At 35.0% G+C, this 18,050-nt stretch overlaps 1 protein-coding gene across 3 annotated transcripts in view; it reads left to right on the top strand.

Annotated features, from left to right (window-relative positions):
• The window catches only part of LOC150101067 (uncharacterized), a 69,551-nt gene extending 58,515 nt beyond the window's left edge, over positions 1–11,036 (top strand). For all 3 annotated transcript variants that reach the window (XM_090401258.1, XM_090401259.1, XM_090401260.1), the window contains one exon: positions 6,718–11,036. The gene's annotated coding sequence lies outside the window, so the exon portion shown is untranslated. The remainder of the gene's footprint in view (positions 1–6,717) is intronic.
• The last annotated feature ends 7,014 nt before the right edge of the window (positions 11,037–18,050 follow it).

The following is an 18,050-nucleotide window of genomic DNA, read 5'->3' as shown; positions in this document are numbered from 1 at the left end:
TTCCAGTTAATGCCTGAAATTGTACATTCGACATGTCAGTCGATGAATGGTAGTTTTTACATGTTATCCTTCTATATATCTTCATAATTAGAGATATAACTATAAACATAAATTTTTGTTTATAAGTTGATTCTAAAGCCATTTGAAGAATTAATATTAATACATAAGGAAATGATTGCAGACAATATATATAAAAGTGCATTTTGCAGTAGCATTCTTGTATAGTAGCTCCATCCATTATCCCAACATTTAAATTGGAACATATGTACCATAAGAAAAAAAAAATTGTTTTTATAATTTTGCCAGCAAAATGTCCAGTATTTATTTCGTATCCAAACACAAGTGGTACAACATTATTTACAACAAATCAGGATACATTGCAAATGAGAAGAACAGCTTAAATTTGGTAGGTGAATTATACAGGGAATAAGTAAAATATGAAGAAAAAATAAACTATACATAAGTTACATACAATAAATATGGTCAGATATTCCTTCAGTATCTTGTGCAATCAACTGCTCTTTCTGTGCAGGATATAAGGTCCTTTATTATGCAAGGTTTGAAGAGGGGACAAGAAAGAAGGTGTTCCATTGACTGGGTTGCCCTATACTCACAATTATCTGGTCCAGTGAGATAGTCCCATTTGATGAGGGTTTTGTTTGCTGCACCATGTCATTCGAAGTCTGTTGAGGCTTTTCCAAGTATTCCAGTCCAAGTGGGCACCACGTGGAAGATGTTCAGCTGTTGGAACACTACTACTACTATTATTATTCTCAGGGTATAATGCAAGCCATTTTTGAAGTCTTGTGTCTTGAGGGTTTTTTCAACAGTTGTTCGGAAGCTATATCAGGATCTTAGTCTTCGAGGCACTGTGGTCTGGCTGAATAGTGGGTGGCATTCATCATTCGTCAGCGGGGGGTGCAATACCAGCCAAAGTATACAAGTCTCTTAGTGGTTTTGGTTTCAGGCATCCTGTTGTAATTAAGCAGCAGCTTTCATTCAATGTTGGGTCAAGTTTTTCAGCAGGATCTGGACTATACCGGGCAGGCATATTCAGCAGAAGATCTCAGTGTGCTAGGGTCTGTATCTCATTTAGAGGAGGTAAGCTTTCTTAGTATATTGTTTCTTCCATTCACTTTTGGCTTTGTTTTTTCTGTGTTTTATATGAAAGAGTGTGATCGAGGTAGATTGTGTTCCAGGAATGTTCTATATTAGATAAGAACCTTCCCAAGAAATCTGTAGCTTCCTAATTGTTAATCCCAGACTGGCCTTTTCAAGGGGGTTTGGTTTTAAGTGATTACTGCTATAACATGTGGTTAGATTATTTAAGGCAAGTAATAGAGTAGTTTCAATAGACTTGAAATTTTTTGATTGAGTAGCTATGGCAAGGTCATCAGCATAGATAAAATTTCTAGTTCCTGGAAAGATGGTGATAACATACTTCTCTGGGGGAGGCCAGCAGCTCTTCCTACCCCCCCCCCCCCCAGGTCCACAGAAAAGAGTCTGTTTTCCAAGAGTGACTGGATCAGGAGGACAAGGCAATAGTCTCAAGTTATTCTGTATATTTTATTTCTGAGTGTGAGATGGTTTATGTTATCGAGCTGCAGTTAGGTCTACAAAGACTGCTCCTTTGGCTAGTTTTTGCTCATAACCATTTTTTTTATATATATATATATATATTGAGTGAGGTTGAGAATTTGTTATGTACAGGATTTGCCTGGTCAGCAATAAGATCGGGTTCGATTAGGGGTTGTAGCCTATTCAAAATTAATCATTCATAGAGTTTAATAGGTTGCTGAGTAGTGATATAGGTCTGTAATTTTTTTGCTTCGGTTGGAGTTTTTCCTGGTTTCAGAAAGGCCACCACTTTAGCATGACTCTAGATAGTTGGTATCCTTAGGCATTCTGAGGCAAGTGTAGTGTAGGTTTAATAACCACACTTTAGTTCTGGATCCAAAATGTTTAATTTGTTCATCAAGGTCTGCAGATTTTCTTGGTTTTAATAGATTTATTACAGTGATGGTGAAATCTGAGTTAATCATTTTTTGTTCCTCACTTGGGGTTCGAAGTATCTTATTTTTTGTATGCCTCTTTTAGGGAATTTTCCATTCAGCAGCAGCTAGTGAGCAATTTGATTAGCTGTTTTACCTGGGGATGCTCATATGGCTTAGTGAAATCCTTTTTAATTCTGTTGATAAAGTTCCATGCCTTTCTGCTACAATGGGTCATATCAAGGGTCTCTATTTCTTTTTTCCATGAGGAATGCCTTTCCTCTGCCCATCTTGGAGCATAATTTTTCTCCTGCATGGATAGTCTCCTCTGAGAAGGGGGTTTGTGTTGTAAAGTTGTAATTAGCATATTGGGCTTGCATGCCACTGGAAAAGTCTGGAATGTAGTTTGTGTGGCATCTACGGGGGGGGGGGGGGGGGGGAGATTTTCCTCAGTATTGTTATGAATTGGGGATGAGAGTCAAGATCTTCCATGAAACTCTTCCAATTAGCTTTTTTGGAATTAAATTTTCATCTGTAAGGGACTGTGTCTTCAGTCATAATGGCTGGGTTGAATTGAAGCATTATATGTCTATGTTGAGTATGTGGAATGGGATTTAAAACCTTTTAACACAAACGGTGGATATTTTTGAGCTAACAAATATGAGGTCAGGGTTATAGCCTCACTTCCATCTGCTGCTGTTGAAAGATGCAGGGAGTTCTGGATTATGTATCAGGTTTAGAGAAAGGTTTACAGCTCATTTTTCAACAAGTTCTCCATCTTCATTGGACTTTGTGTAACCCAAAGTCACATAATACAACATTAGTCATATATGCGTTATTATTGAGGAGGATGTCGGGGAAGGAGAGAGGTGATTGAGATATTTTTAAATGCGATTGTAATAATCTCAATGTTTCTGTTGTTCATTGAGTTAATGGATGATGGAATTAAGCTTTGTTTTGTAAATATTGCAATACTATATTTATCATGGGGTATCTCTTTGATGAGTTTCATGCCATGGTGGCATCTTCCCCTCTGTGAGTTTTTTGCAGGCAGAGCACATCACAGTCATTATCTCTGCAGATATTTGCAATGAGATCTTGCTTGACACTGGAAAAACCTTTAGTATTAAATGATATCATTTTAGGCCTGGCCTTAGGTGAAATCCTTTAGGGTAGGAATTTGGGAGCATTTTAGTTCCATAACTTGCATTTGGTTGATAGTGGCTTTAGCTTCCCCTAATGGGTACTAACAGGGTGCAGGAACGAGAATCTAGCTGCTGCGAACCCCCCCCCTCCCCCAGTGTTGTTCTGTCAATAAAAGAAGAATTTACAACAGAAAAAACTTTTGTCAAGCAGTCTTGAACCTAGAACCTTTATTATATGCTTTAGCACTGTGGATGGACTAAAGAAATTTTATTAAACATAGAACTTTTTCAAGCTACTTCAGGCTTCTAATAAGAAACGATAGTTTCATGCCAGAGGATGAAATCCATCATCTGGCTATAGACAATCACAAGCAAGTATGTTAACCACTTAGCTATCAAGGCTGACAATTTCAAATACAAAAATGATTGTATTGCAGCATAGTCATATACACATTGCACTAGCAAGTTGATTTTTCAGGAGACTGACCCATTATGTTGTCTGTGACAGATTTATGTCATTTCAATAACCTGACAACTAGCCATACACTTGTCAAAAGTTGTATAATGTTTAACATACTGATGCCTGTTTTTCAGTTATAGATATGCTAAATATCCAAATTCCAGTGAATGTGCAGAATTATTGATCAGTTCAGATAATTTTATTAATAAAAATGATGCGAAACTGAAACCAAAAAATAAATTTGTATGAACATTATTTTGTGTACTTCTTTAAATTCCATTTACGAGAACAGAGTTATTATTATAATGTATGCATTATTACATTGCAAAATTATACCTTGTAGATTTATAATTTTGTCATATTGTGCCCCTGCTGAAGTGGGTTTGTTTGTTCTAGGAATTTAAGATTTGAATTAACATTTTTTACTTTTCTAAATTCATTATTATTACTATTGAGAGAGACTTCCAGGGACTCATCGAGAGAGGCCACATACTACACACCAGCTATCATACACCACTCTATGAGGAAAAAATCTCTCTCTTACTCCCTGCTTAGTGGCATTCAGTCTCAGCTTTCAAGGATGTCCTCTTGTCCTTTCCCCACCCTCCATAAAATGAAAAATTCCATCAACTGAAATCCTGTATGACCATTTCAGAAGTTTTTAAGTCTCAATCATATCACCTCTCTTTCTCCCGTTTGCTAGTCTGTCCACAAATTCTCAATATGCCTTCATAATCAGTATTCCACAATCCTGATATCATTTTAACAATCACAACAGAGACCAGACCTCACACAGTAGTCTGAGGTCTTATCAAGGCCTTGCACAGAGGCAAAATGACATCCTTATCTTTACACATGAAAGTTTGTTTCAGCATTGCAATTATCTTTTGAGTTGTATTTACAATCTTTGCTACATGGCTCCTAAACTTCAACTTCCTTATCTCTTAACACTTCAAGATCCCTAGTCTGAACAGTTTCTTCTAACATAATCCCACCATTATAATATGACATTGAATATCTAATCACGTCAAAGTGATTAACCTTGAACTGACATCCATTTTCCCATGCCACAATTCCAGCCTATTTCAAATCATTTTGCAAGCACTGCATATCAGCAGCATTCCTGATTACGTTACCCAACCTATCTTTGCATCATCAGCAAATAGCTGCATGTCACATGTCAGTACAGATTGAATAACAGTGGACCAAGGACTGATCCTTGTGGTACACCACTGGTTGTCTTATATCTTGCAGACTCACATCCCCTGTGTACCACTTTTTGATATGTCAGCCAGCCATCCTCTTATCCATGCTAATATTTTATAATCTGATATATCAGAATATTAAAAATATTTATAATAGTAGCACAGCAGAAATCAAACTTGAGACAACAGAACTGAACTTGGATAATTATAGTTTAAATATCTTAGGCAACAATTTAAACAATCTTAGATTTGCTGATGACATAGCGCTCAGAACTGAAAACAATGATTAGAGATCTAAGTAATAAAAGTAAAGCATATGGATTAAACATAAAAACTATAGCAAATCTAAACTAATGAGTAACAAATTCCAGTAAGCACATCACACCCTATCAACTTCATCACAATATCTTTTAAGAAAAGGAAAGTCCTTTTATAGTTCATTGGTGAACTTACAATTCCTTTTAAGTATGACAGGGATAGGAACAAAGCAGAATTATAAAACACACTCAGCACATGTCAAGTTTACATCGTAGCACTTGAATCACCTAGAATGGATGAACAGCATTGTAAATATGCACAATGCTATATCATGGACACATGATTTTCACACCTGTATAGATTCTGCATGCGCATAGTTTCATTCTGCATCAAGGCCACTTTGATTGTGGCTAGATGCAGATCGATTACATATATTCTAGAGTAGCACAGCATCGTTATTTTTATAAACTTATTTGTTTTTCTATTTTTACTTCCCTTCCACTCATGATAATGTACAATAGTAATATGTTTTCCCGGGACAGGACCTTTAAACCATGACCATCCCGCTCAAATCGGGACACATGGTCAGCCTAGTTCTAATACACGAGTTTCTTCATCCAGTGAACTCAATGTTGCATACACTAGGGTGATAGCTTTTAGCAAAATGGACACTCATTAGTTTAACCTCTTCTGCATCTGTCACTTTCAACACCATCTGCATTTAGTAGAGTTATTCTTTTACTTGCAGCATATCGATAGAATTCTAGTGGGTTGTCTTTAGCTTGAAGAACCAGTTTTTTTTCATACAACAGTTGCAACTCTTCTGGCCCCTGCTGCTTGTAATATTAATAACAGATATGCACACAGTATTCCTTCCACATCATTCTTTTCTTAACAAAATTACACATCCATTTGACTCTGTTCACATTTTGATAGTGCATTATTTAAGTATTTTTTAAATGCTTCCCATGCACTGTCGATATTCTTCCCATCCAGCACTGAACCCAATATACTCTGCAGTTGGTCATAGTTTCCTGCTTTGTAGTTCAGCATGTAACCTTTTCTGAATGGAACATTCATAAACTTAGCCACTTTCCAAGTGAGTACCATGTGATCAGTCGCCAACCGGAGGCAAAATAGTTGTCTTTAATTGAAACACCCTCTGACACTATAATCAAATCTAGCACTCTTTGACCTCAAGTTCTTTTTATCACGTGCTGCTTAAGGAAGCTGTCTCGCAACAGCTCGGTAAATTTCGGTTTCATTCTTGTCATGAGATTTTACTGTTACCTAATCAATGTTTGAATAATTAAAGTCTCCCATTATGATTACTCTTTTCATGCCCATTGTCTCTATTTGGTGATGCATTTCTTATCACTAGCAACCGATCCACTGATCCTGTAAGATTCCACCTCACACCAGATGGCTTCCAACTCACTGACACACGAAATACTGTTACTAGTGCTACAATCATAGGTCTCAACTCACTGGATTCAAGTCATCTGATATCATGGGTAGTACATCCCTTCTCTCCTATCCTGTAGGAGAGGAGGGCCAGGTTTTATTATGAATCTTTAGCTTGAACATATTTATCATTCTAAATTAATAGTTTAAAATGTGTTTTTAATTCTTATTTTGCATTATTACCATACTTTTAGGGGCCAGTGATTCACTGAGTAGTAACAGCAGCAGTGTCAAGAGATGTCTTCCAGGTAAAAGATAACATGGTCATCCCTCACATGTCTAATGACGTAGTAAAGAATGACACACTTGGAGGACTCAGTCTTGGTATTGTGCATCCCAGAGTGGTGCATTTTTTTGCTAAGAATATCCTTTCCATAATGTATTTTGAACACTTACTAGTTATATATATATTAATTAAAGAACACACATGTGTAGGATGCATGTGTGTTCCTTAGTTATAAGTGCAGCATGACAAAGAAATTGGTGAGATATGGGAGGAAAAAAATGTGATAAATTTTTGTATATAGTAGTAAGTGTTGATGTGTTTGATTTTTATCTTCTTTAAAAATGAAAGATGGTGGACTGATGATTCCACTTAGTTTAAAGCCAGACTTGATATGCAATGTCAAGATCTTAATGCCACCCCCCCCCAAAAAAATAAAAAAAACTAAAGTTAATTTTAAAAACAGCAGTAGAGGTTTCTGTAATTGCATTCTGTGTTCTAAGGAATAATATCAACAAGTATATTCATATAACTATTTTCTTTAGGACTGTAACCAGTTCAACTGGATTCTAGCATAAACAGCTAAAATACAATAATCAGTAAACAAGCTCTTGACAGATGCCACATCAAACCAAAGAAAGATTATTCCTAGTCAAGTCTGGCTCAAAATGAGCTACAGTAATTTCTTCAGGGACAGAAGAATGTCCACTACACTATAATTCATGATGCTGAATATTGCATGCTTCATTATTGACTTAGCTTAGTAAGAATACTATTTTTGATGTCCATTTCTTTCTGGTTGAATTGCTTAATCAAGCTGACCACAACTCAAAATTATCCCCTGGTTTTTGTTACATTGAGTGAGTTGAATATGCTGATGGTGATCCACACTCTTTCTTTAAAAATCTAGGGCTTATTGGTAAACCTAAGATAGGATACTGCAACCAATAGATATTAATGCTAACTCATATGCTCTAAGTTTATTCACTGATATTTCCAAGCAACCATTCTTACATATTATTTGAACACTATCCCACCACCTCTTTCCTGTTTGACCAGGTATCCAAACAAATAGGTTTGGCTTATAGGTGTCCCTAGTTCTAAACTTATAAATTATTTAAACAAATTCTTGAAAAATTCCATTTGAAATCAAAGAAATAGACGATGTAGCCTATTCAGAATAAGCTACAGGAATTTCTTTATCAACACGTGCTTTACTATTGAAATGAACAGCTTTTCCATATTTAATTTTTGTTATGATAATTCCACCCATGAAAGGTTAGAATCCTACTGTTGTATTATAAGTAGGTTAAGATAATCCAAAACAAACAGTACTTTTGAGTAAGATCATAGTTTGGTATCCGATACCAAATGGGAAAGACCTAGGTTCAAATACCAACCCAGAACACAAACGTTTCTAAGAGTTTGAATTGAAAGCGAGTAAGTCTTAAACAGAGGTAGCAGGATTTTTCATCCTGCAAACCAGCCAGAAGAATTCATAATTGGTACCAGACATGATGCACTGGCTTCCTAGCTTTAGTGGCTTTCAGTGAAAATCATCATTAAAAAAAAAAAAAAAAAAACTACTCTTTCTAGACATTAAATCCATACCACAGTTCAATTCAAACCCATAGTGTAAGTCAGATACTATTCCCTTGGCCAGCAATATGAAATCATCCTGCCATGTCACTCCAGCATTCCTTCACAAAAACTGGACATGATCAGAACTTTAAGGGACAAGGTATGTACCATTATAAGTGATGACAGAAAGATGAGGAATTAAAATATGTAAAGACATCAATGATAAAAGAATGGATATAATTTGAGAACACTAAAAAAAAAAAAAAAAAAAAAATAGACAGGATCCTATATAAGCATCTGCCTGAGAACACAACTACAATTACTTACCTCCCCTTCATTAAGAAGGAGTAGATCCACAAGTATAACAATGTAAAAGTATTAGATGTTTTATAGAGGGCTTCTATAAAAGTTATTTGTAATACTCAAATTGCCAGAGCTGCCTCCTAAGAGTGCCTCCACACTTAAATACTAAGTGCATATGTACTTAAATATATAAGTTATAATATGCATATTATAAAATTATGTTTTTATGATCAGCGACCTGTTTAAGAGAAACTAAACACAAACATATTGATATCATTGTTAAAAAAAAGTCAGGCTATTACAACAAAAAAAAAAAACATAAATGAGACAGAAGTCCTCTTATAATAGCTATGTAAAAATGGAAATAATCTACATTTCCTTTCAGGATAACAAAAACCAGGAGGTAAGCCAGTCCTACCAAAAAAAAAAAAAAATAAGGGGATATGAAAAAGCTTGCTTAATTTTCATTTATTTACACTATAGTTATGGTGAAGCTTATAGAGTCTATAAAACTAAGGATTAATAATAAAAACCTTTTATGTAAATATGCCACATTATAGTTTTGTTTAATCCTATATTCAAGTGTAAGTGAAGTTTGTGCATGAAGTATCACGACTACACTACTGGTATATGGAGGCTGTTGACTTCACGCCAATTGCTGCAGTGTTTCATAATGCAGAGCACACACCCTTTTGAATGTGTATATTGCTATGCATTACGAGAATGGTTATGAGCCAGAGTGGTTGAGATCTCATCAGCAAGCAGTAGATCCTAGAAGACAATCAAATGCAAAACCATATTTTCCATATACAAGTAGTAAAATGGTGTATTACCATATTAAAACACTTGTGGAATGTAGAAAGTTATTTCACTAAAGTAAGTTATATTCTTGATTAAACCTTTATCCAAGTGTGAGCAAACGAAGTGTGTTCATGACTGTTATTTGTATTCAGGCAGTTGATGCGGAGTCAGCAGTCTCTATATACGAGTAGCCTAGTCCTAAAGGTACTTCGCTTGCAATTTTTTGGTTTGCTTACATTTGGATAAAAGGATTAAACAAGAATATGTGTGTCATATTCCCACATGTCCCGAGGTCTGACATACGTCAGTTTACGGGCTGAAGTTAACCCTGTGAGAATGGCCGGTCCTCAGCATCGAACGATTGATCCCTTCCAACTACTAACCACGCTTAGACTTGCTTAACTTTTTGCATGAGCCATTAGTAGCAAAGACTACCGATCTACCAACCTTTGCTGGCAAAACAAGAATATATGTTGGTAAAATTACCTTGTAACATAGTGAGGGAAAAAAAAAATTCTACAGCTATCTTTGATTCAGAGTAATTTTACTAATGTGATATGCCATTTCATTACTTATATGAAAATATGACATCTGCATTGATTCAAACTCAGTATACCATCCTCTTGGGTATAGCTCCCACCAATGAAACCATAATCAATAGCAATATATACACATCTACACTGGGGAAACTGACATGAATACAAATAGCTCAGTCGTAAAGAATAATACTTCATGCAAGAAATTTATTTGCTTACACTTGGGTAAAAGATTAAACAAGAATATAATTTCGTGTCAGTATCATTCCTTTGAATAAAACTTCCAGTTTGTAATTTTTGTTTTATCAGTTCATTGAAAACAAAACAAACTTCTAAGTTGACAAGAGCTGTTAGGTTTTCTTATTCATTTATATAATGATACGATCAGTTGAATTTAACCTACTTTAGAATTAGTGTGTATAATTCTTATGGAAAAATGTAAAAAGAATATTTAAGAGAATACATACATTTGAGTAAGTAGCAATACCAATCTTACAAACTAGTTACACAGGCTAAAATGTAATTACTTCACATAACATTTGCTTTCCCTTTCATAAATTTTACATTAAATTTTTTAAAGTAGAAATCTATGAATTAATGACAATGGAGGATCAGTTAAAGTAGCCTTCTAATTTCATGAATACCCAATGATGAATGCCAAAGATACTGTGAAAGATGTAAATACCAAATGCTGCTGTAGTTAGGTATGTTCATGTTCAGATACTTTAAAATTGTTACTTATGTTTATTGTATGTGCAGTTTAAAAACAAAAAACTGTCTATAGAGCAATTGTTCCTACATATACTGAGATGTTTTTGTCTCTGAAACTATACTACATTCCATGACTTTGAAAATTTTAAACATCCTTAAATAACAAGTTCCTAAAACTAGTTACTGCAGTTATTGTGTACTTTGTACCTGTCTACTCTTATTTATTGAACAATAAAATTCTTAGTAGAAAAGTAATAATGCAAACAGTATTATTTGTGATGTCAATATTGTAAGGAAATTTTTTATGTATATGAAACTGTCAATAAATTTTGAAACAATAAATCTATTACATATTTGATGCATTTTGTGTCATTCATAGCGAAATGTGATCTGAAGACCACAAACTAATTTCACTGACTTTCAAAGTCCTGACCAAGCCCCATAACATCTGTTCACCTCCACAGGAAATTCACTATGGCAAACCATCTACTATATTACCAAGTTTATATTATTACTAACTTCTCTTCCAAACTGATATGTTATTGAGTCTCAATCTTAATATTCTTGAATACTAATGTGTGCATCAGTACCAAATCACATGAAAAATGAAGTTCTGTTCATTCCCTAATTTTCCCCAGAACTGTCATAGCTCTGTAGTATTTATTCTTCAATAAACTGACTATACACAACAGATGGATTCACTTATATTGGAAATAAATTATTTAATGAGAGAAGAATTTGTCGTTTCAAGACTTATCAGTGAGTATACTGTAGTTAAAATAGAATAATAATTGATACATGTTAAATGCAGAACATGCTCTTGATGAATGGGTTATAACCAACTTTGTTTGTACCAAAAATAAAAAAATATGGCATATGCAATTGAAAGAACAGAAAAGCAAAGGAAAAGAGATAATAATTCTAGTAGGTATGAAAGGCTTAACTAGCAATAAGTTCAGTATGAGAGAGAGATGATTGTTGGAAGAAGCAACAATGAAGAGTGAGAAAGTGAAAATTGTAACTATGACAGAAATGAATTAAGAATGAATTATGATGGCAAACAACTCAATGCGTAGGTTGTGTAGGAGGAAAGGATGCGAGTTTTTGGATGCGTGGAGTAAGTTTCAGGAAAGAATGGATTTGTATAAGAGGGATGGCCTACACCTGAATGTGAACAGAAAAACTGTAAGAGCGACATGTTCATCTGTTTCAGACGTATCAAACATGAGCAAATATGTTTGTGTAAGTAAGGCACTAGATAAGAACAAAGATCTGTAAGTTGTCAAATTGTGTCTCACAGACTCAGCCAAGACTATACAAAAAGCATGCAGGTAACTTACGTTTGTACATGAATGCTAGGAGTATCAGAAACAAAGGGGGAGAGAGAGAGAGTTTGTTGTCTTGGTGAGTATGTTGGGACCTCAGATAGTAGGCTATCTGGTTATGTGCCTGTAAGCTATTTTATTAGTATGAACTTGAAAGGGGAGAGATTCTGGTGTTCTTGTAGTATGTTTATCATGACCTTGAAGGGTGTTACACCACATGTAAAAAAGGAGAGGAAGAAAAGTACTCCGAATACCAAAACATACACTACTTCAGGCCCAAGTAAGCAATCATACACTTACTATTCAATATATTTGTAGCAACTCATATCATTACACCACATAGAAATAATGTTCTTGTGGGAGGGAAAAAAAAATCACTATCTAATAGTTTCAATGAACAGTTTGTCAAGCTTGAAACAGAACTACTAGCAATAAAAAACCTTAAAAAAAACCTAACATTGCCCAGTGAAACACTGTTACCACCCTGTTTTATTGGAAGTGGAATGGTTACTGTCATGTTTTGTCTCTAGAGCAGGGTGTCCAGTTTGAATTTTTGTCTCTTTCTTCCATGCAGTATGTGTGTGGTGCATTGCTGAACACGCTCTCTGTGCCTTAGATAGTACATGGGATTGAACCTGTTTGGTAACACTTTGGGATGATTTCTGATCAGCTAGCAGATTCCTCCCACTGCATACTCTGTCAGGTTGTAGTTTAGAGAGAAAGCTCAAGTATGGCAGGTTTCAGGGAGCACTGTCAAGGCCACATATGGATTAGTCTGGACACTTCCTGTGTTTGAGGTTATATCCAGAAATCCTGCCCCTACTACGTGCTTCTATTCTATAAATTTTCCTAACCTTCTATCATGAAATCAGCATAAGAAATTGTTTCGATAGTTTAAAAAATTCCTACGAAACAAAGTAAAAAAACATCCAAAAAATCCAACAAAACTCCACATTAAAAAAATAAAACTTCCACATACTTCACCAACATTGGAGGCTTAACCACCTTACCAGCCATTATGGATCAAATACGCATCGTCATACGCTTTGTATCTATCATATATTTTTCAATGTAATATCAATGGTATTACAATTTTAATCACTTCGCATCCATGATAACCTTGACATCTATAGACGTCTTGGCTGGTAGACTGGTTAATAGACATCAACAACATGATCTGTTATTCATCACCAAACCTCAACTAGCATCCTCTGACCACAACTTACCTAAACTTTCCTACAGTACATCATGACTTCCATAAGAGTAGAGCATGCGCTTTTGCCAGGTCTGATATTTACCAAAGGATATCAGACCTGGAATCTCCTTTATATGATCTGTTTTGGCTCAAGATTTTCTTGTCTCATTTTGTTTGCCCAATGATTATTGACATTTTTTTGATTATGTATCTGTGGAAGTTCATCACATATAGTCTAATTACTCAGACAGATAATCCTCTCTCCGTGGAGATTTCAAATTCTGACTGGTTTCCCCCTTCTCTAAGCTGAAATATTTTGTCAGTAAAAAAAGGAAAAAAATGTATGAAAATTAATAATAAAAAAACTTTAGCCCACACACTGTGGATGGAAATCACATAAAAATATGCAAATTGTTAACCTACTTACCAATTCAAGATAATGCACTACTTGTTCTTCTACCAGCAAAAGTAATCTATTAATGTTTCTCATAAAGTTGGGGATTGTATTCATTGGTAAAACAGTATGGGAGCGAGAGAGAGATTGTTCCAAAGAATGAGGCAGATGAGAACCCATACACTGAACAAACAGTGTATGGGTGTTGACTAATGGCTGTTCTGGTTCTAACTTGATTAAAATAAATGGTAACGGTGCAGGAATGGTAAGACAGTCCAGTGGAGCAATGCCCATTAAAGCACCTATAGAAAAGTCATAATGTAGAAATGAAGAAAGTAATTGAAGGGAGTCTGTGAGAGGTCACCTTAAGCAGATTGTCCTCTTCTGTATATTATCAAGAATAATATTTCAGGGCTGGTCAACTAGGATAAGCCAGATGTGAGTCAGCCCAAGAAAGGGTAAACTGATCTTGAAAGGATACCGGAACATTATCAAAAAATAAAGTGTGAGTAATGAGACAGGACTAAGTTTCAACACCATTAAGAATCACCAAGTTATCTTTATCTCACTTGAGAATGGTAACGAGATCAATATTTAAATGAGCTTGAGACTTGAATCATTTGGGTACTATAGCTTCTCAAATGAAGAGTATTGTCATCAGCAAAACTATGAACAGGAGTGAAGTCAGAGAAAGAAGATCCCTGATGTAAAGGAAGAAGAGTGTGGGTGAGAGTACAGAACCCATGGTACTCTAGCATTGCTAAAGAAATCTAATGGGAGTAAGTCATCCACCATTACATGCAACAAACGACCAAAGCTGGCAATTCCATCACAAAGGGTAAAGGCAAGTGGGAGACCATAAGATGGTAACTTGTTCAGAAGGCCTCATTGCCAGACACAATCAAGTCCCTTTGAAATATCAAGAGTGACCATATGAGTTTCTTCAAATAAATCAGAATAAGCTCTAGGAATTTCCATGGTCTGATTACTGATTCCACTCTCCAAATTTAGGCACTTTCTCTGATCTAATAGCTGAAATTATTCTTGAAACTATTACTCACTTTTTTATTTACTTCCCATTCCACTCAAAATCCCTGATCCTCATCAACCCGGCCTTGGTTTTCCAACAAATGTGCCAAAGCAATCCAAGTTAAAAATGTAACAACATATACTCAATACCTCAAGCTAAAGACTGTAACCCCTTAGTCACTTACGCCATAGCCTGTAACAACTACAAAAAACCATCAACAAATCTAAAGCAGGTGTGTGTGTGTGTGTGTGTGTGTGTGTGTGTGTGTGTGTGTGTGTGTGGTAAGGGCCAAATGCACAAAATCTTTAAACTTTGATTAAATCTTCTATTTCCTGTTAGATAAATTCAACAAATTATAGTTAACCAGACCTGTAACTGTCAATATTTGTAAATAGTCGTGGCTCATCCACAGTTCCAGTATGCTATAGGTTTCTGATCTTTCATGGGTGGGATTGACAAAAGAAAACCCTAAATCTTTAACTCTTCCATTTAATTTGTATCTGCTATTAACACTAATTTATCAATTACATATTCTTACATTTGTCCACATTAAATTTTAAACTACATCTGTCTTCATGAGATGAGGTCATTCTGTTAAGAACCCAGATCATGTGAACAACTGGCTTCCTGATTTCAGCAAAGAGAAATTTTTATCCTTAATCCATATCATTTATGAATATCGTAAACAATTTTCTTCAAATTTAACGTTATTTGTCATCAACATTGCCAGAACTTTTATTTCAGTCTCCTAAGGCACCACACTAATTGCATCAATACACTAGATCTTTGTCTTCCTCTGCATCTTTTCCTGCCCTTCCATTCTGTTTAAGTGAAAATACTGCTGTAGATTAGGTCTGCTTATTCATTCATTCTTGAATGCCAAGTTCCTTTCTAATGCAGTTAACAAACTACACATTGCAACAAATTATCCCCATGGTCTGTAGAGTTGGTATAGCAAGTGTCAACTGCATCTTTGTTTTGCCTTAATTTTTCTCAGAACTCATTCTTAACACTTCAAAACTTGTACTGCTGAATACGTTGCAACAGACAGGTAACAATGAACTGGAAATTAAGTTACAAACAAGTCAAAATTTGGTCTTAATGGTTTTTGTAAAAAAGAAGAGAGAGAGACTTACTTTTCTTGTCACTTGGCCTACCAATTGATACCCAGGCCACATTTTTCAGCTCCACCAAATTGTCAATAACAGCTTGACAGTGTCAACCTGTCATGAAGTGACTAGTTGGCAGAGATGACTGTTAAGTCATCTCTGCCAACTGGTCACTTCACGACAGATTGACACTGTTAGCCCATCATTAATTGACAATGAAGACCTGCAAATCATGCTCTTTAGGAATACTGCAATATGAACTAGGAAATGTGTGGCTGGATATTACATAAAGTACTGTATTGAGAGAGGCTTACAGTAAATTATTCAAATTTTTCTGTTGGATTTGAAACATTGATTACCTTGATTCATTCAGGGTGTGTCTGTGAATGCATATCGCCAAGTTTCTAGCAATGGTGATCTTGGGCTGGGCCATTCTCTTCCATTTGTTTCCTATCACTCTGGTTAGAAGGTCTTCCCATCTAGTTGGGTTTTAAGTGACCATACTGCTGTAGATTAGCTCTGCTTATTTATTCATTCTTGAATGCTAAGTTCCTTTCTAATGCAGTATTCTTTAGGTTCCTGTATCCTCCCAAAGGGATACAGCATGTAAAGATTAGAAAGGATGGAATATAGAAGATGCAAGACAAAATAGTGCAAGGTTATTATTTCATTTTTTTTTATGCTAATCTTGTACACAAGAAGTTTGTCCACCTATTGTACATTAATTGTACTGGAACAGAAAGTTGAGCAAGAAGAGACTTATTAACAATAAACACCTATGAATCATGCTCTTTTAGGAAATACACGAGAGAAGGCTATTCCAAAAGAACAGCAAAAAGAATGAATGAAGAGGAAGGAAATTTAGTTCTGCAAATTTGGAGTGAGAGTGTTTGAACGAGTTGCTTATATATGTTTTAACAGACTAAGAAGAGAGTAGAGCATTGCTACTTCTGATGAAGTGTATGAAAATCTGTAGAAAATGCAACACAACAGACTGAAAGTTTGTGTGAAAGACTGGAGTGATCTGATGAGATGGTTCATTAATCAACTTTGCTCTCTTCTACACTGAGCTAAGGATTTTTAGAGAACTTTGTTGGAAACTACTTCAAATGGAAGGAAGAGGATTCAATGGTTGGGATGAATGTGTAGAGCTACAAAAAATTAAAAAAAGACTTACATGAATGAATGTAATTTTAATAAAGGTAAAATTTTCACCTTAGCTTTGAAGGTATCTTCAGTATAATGAATAAAAGAACACAATTCAAATACAAGTAACATAAGATTTTTTAAAAAGATCCATAGCTCAAGGAAGACAACATTGGTCAATAAAATTCCTAATTAAAAAAACATAATATATAATTAGGAATTATTACAAGAATGATACAATAGTATTTCTCATAGGGGAGATAATCCAAGGTCATTAATATGTTCAAATTCAGACAGACAATGTAAAAAAAAAGTTACATAAAGAAGCAATTCTTATATAAGTTAGTGTTTTCTTCTACAAGACTGTAATTAATAGAGATGGCATGTTCAGTCAAGTGAGACTGCTTAGATTCACAGCATGGGATATAAAATTTATATTCTTCATGGTGAAACACGATAGATCTACCTGATTTGACCAAAATAAGACGAGACAAAGGAGCAAGGAATCTAGTAGACACCTAGGTGACTAAGTGGAGAAAGATTAAAAAAAAAAAAAAAAGGATGAAATTTTCCTGACAAGGTTGAAAAGACATGATGATGTTGGAGGCGTCAGAACTTTTACCAACAGTCCTTTAACATGAAAAAGAAGTCACGGGAAGAAATACCCTAAAACTGCTAAACAATTTGGTAATAAAAGACTTGTTGAAAAACTTTTATATATATATATATATATGTAAGCTGATGTGATGTAACTTAACTCTTGATAAGTCCTCTGCAGAACAAGGTATGAGCACAACATGATGTCTTGATAGTATATTTGTTTGACTAGGATGTTAATGTGATTTAGCATGGGTATAACAGTCAGTGCAAGTTTTTTCCCAAAACACCGAGAACTGCAAATTACTATTTGTTGATAAAGAAATCAATAAATCCAGAAAAACAAATGTTGAACTGAATCTAGAATAATTTGCATTTTATTTTTTGAAATGAAAAAATCTAAATCCAATGGAGAACCATTCCATATAGCAAATATATTGTCAAATATCTGTAAACACAGCATAGTTTAAGGAGAAATGTCATTATGGAGATGATCTTCAAAACTCTCCATAAAGTAGTGAATGTGGGACTAAACTTCTCATAGCTGTAGTTTCAGCCTGTTGATATAATTCATTT

Source organism: Typopeltis vanoorti, chromosome 12 (assembly GCF_054136105.1).
Source record: "Typopeltis vanoorti isolate ZY-2024b chromosome 12, IOZ_Tvanoo_1.0, whole genome shotgun sequence".
NCBI classification, from domain to species: domain Eukaryota; kingdom Metazoa; phylum Arthropoda; class Arachnida; order Uropygi; family Thelyphonidae; genus Typopeltis; species Typopeltis vanoorti.
The sequence above is the reverse complement of the archived record's forward strand: the minus strand, read 5'-3'. Positions and strand labels throughout refer to the sequence as shown.